The sequence below is a fragment of the Musca autumnalis genome, unplaced genomic scaffold (assembly GCF_047663935.1).
Source record: "Musca autumnalis isolate F117 unplaced genomic scaffold, ASM4766393v1 scaffold_1, whole genome shotgun sequence".
Classification (NCBI taxonomy): domain Eukaryota; kingdom Metazoa; phylum Arthropoda; class Insecta; order Diptera; family Muscidae; genus Musca; species Musca autumnalis.
Genome location: NW_027411644.1, coordinates 19,182,694 through 19,184,329, shown reverse-complemented (window position 1 = coordinate 19,184,329; position 1,636 = coordinate 19,182,694). Strand labels below are relative to the sequence as shown.

The following is a 1,636-nucleotide window of genomic DNA, read 5'->3' as shown; positions in this document are numbered from 1 at the left end:
TTGCAATTCACAAGAGTTTTGGTCAGAAGAAAAAATATTTATTTTTGCAATTCACAATAGTTTTGGTCAGAAGTAACAATACTTATTGTTGCAATGCGAAATGGTTGGAATAAAAATTGCATACCTACCTTTTTAATGTGTTACATTTAAAAAAATATAAAAAGTTTCATTTTATTATTTATTTCATATATGATTTTTAAAAATTTTAAATAAACCTGATATGAGATAATTTTAATTTCAATTGACGCTAATTTTATTTAGTTTAACAAAGATTGATGTGCAAATAAAGCATGTTGGTAAACTATTTATTGTGATTTATTCGGCCAGGAAAATTGTGAATCCAAATCGTTAGTACAATTTGAAGCTAAATAAGAAAAGAAAATATGTTAGAAGTATCGCTTAGTAAAAGTACAAAAAGAAGATACTTACTAATTAATTTTATGCCCAAAATAAAATCGGCTGAAGAAATGTATTGTTGCACCAAATTACTTTATTAAAAATGTCCACTTCAGCTGTCGTTGATTAGTTTTATGTTTTCTTAACTAAATTTAAAAAGTCTGCAGCAAAACACTCTTTAACCCGCTAAATAAAAAAATAGCATCATGAAGTTAGTTAAAAACAGACACACAAAACTACGCAATAAAATACAAGTGTCAGCAATAGTCTTTTCTTTGGTTCTCATTGAGCATGCATTGCAAAAATTATTAGACTGTTGCAACTCGCTCTTTATATTTTAAATTAAAATAGAATTCCGACAATTCGTTCACAAAAACTCAAATTTAGCAAAAAAAACTATTTCTATTTTCTCTTCGTAGGTATAATAAGTTTTAACCACCTTTTTTGTTTTTAGCTCTCCACAAAACACACACACATAACAACTTACATACGATAGTAGAAGAAGAGATTCAAAAGAGGTGGTGTCAAACAACAATGCAAAATAGTATTGGTAAAATGGACAATAAATATTGTTAGAATTCAGAACAGTTGAGGTAAAATTATCTATATTTACAATAGTTTTGGTCAAAACTACAAACGAGTGTTGTAAACATTATTCAGTACAAAAATAACCCAAAAGGGATTGACATTTTCAAGAAAATTTAATTTATTGTGTCAAAGATGTATGAATTATCGAAATTCTTCTTTAATATCTCCTTGCAACGCAAATTCTGCTTCAACCACCACTTTTATATTTACCGCTTTACAAAAACACATGAGAAAACCAAAAACAAAAACTACATGACAAAAGTAGATAACGCCATAAAAAAAGAAAACACCGACAGTTTTAAAATAATAAAGAATTCAATAGATTTAATAATGTGTGACACTTTTATTATTAGATTTTTTTTTGCATTTTTGTCTTGGAATGTTGTTTTTCTGAGTTTATAATCACTAATGTTTTACATTTTTTGATCCACTTTCTTTGACTGCCAAACAAAAACTAATTAGGGACAAAGAACGCGCAAACACAAATAACTTCACCGGCTGCCACACATAAACTAAAGAGAGCAAAACAAGAATACAGCGACTAGAATCCAGAGCAAATACTCAACAAGTTAATGGGAGAGAGTATAGTCAAAAATATGTATTTTTGAACTAATAATAGACATTTTCAATCCAAAATTGTGTATCTACTGAA

At 27.9% G+C, this 1,636-nt stretch overlaps 1 long non-coding RNA gene across 1 annotated transcript; it reads right to left on the bottom strand.

Moving 5' to 3' along the window:
• Positions 1-221: 221 nt before the first annotated feature.
• LOC141394493 (uncharacterized) lies at positions 222-1,417 on the bottom strand. The gene is made up of 3 exons (XR_012410444.1): positions 1,195-1,417; positions 430-582; positions 222-364 (listed from the first exon to the last, which is right to left on the bottom strand). It is a non-coding gene; the product is annotated as an uncharacterized lncRNA (long non-coding RNA).
• Positions 1,418-1,636: the final 219 nt, after the last annotated feature.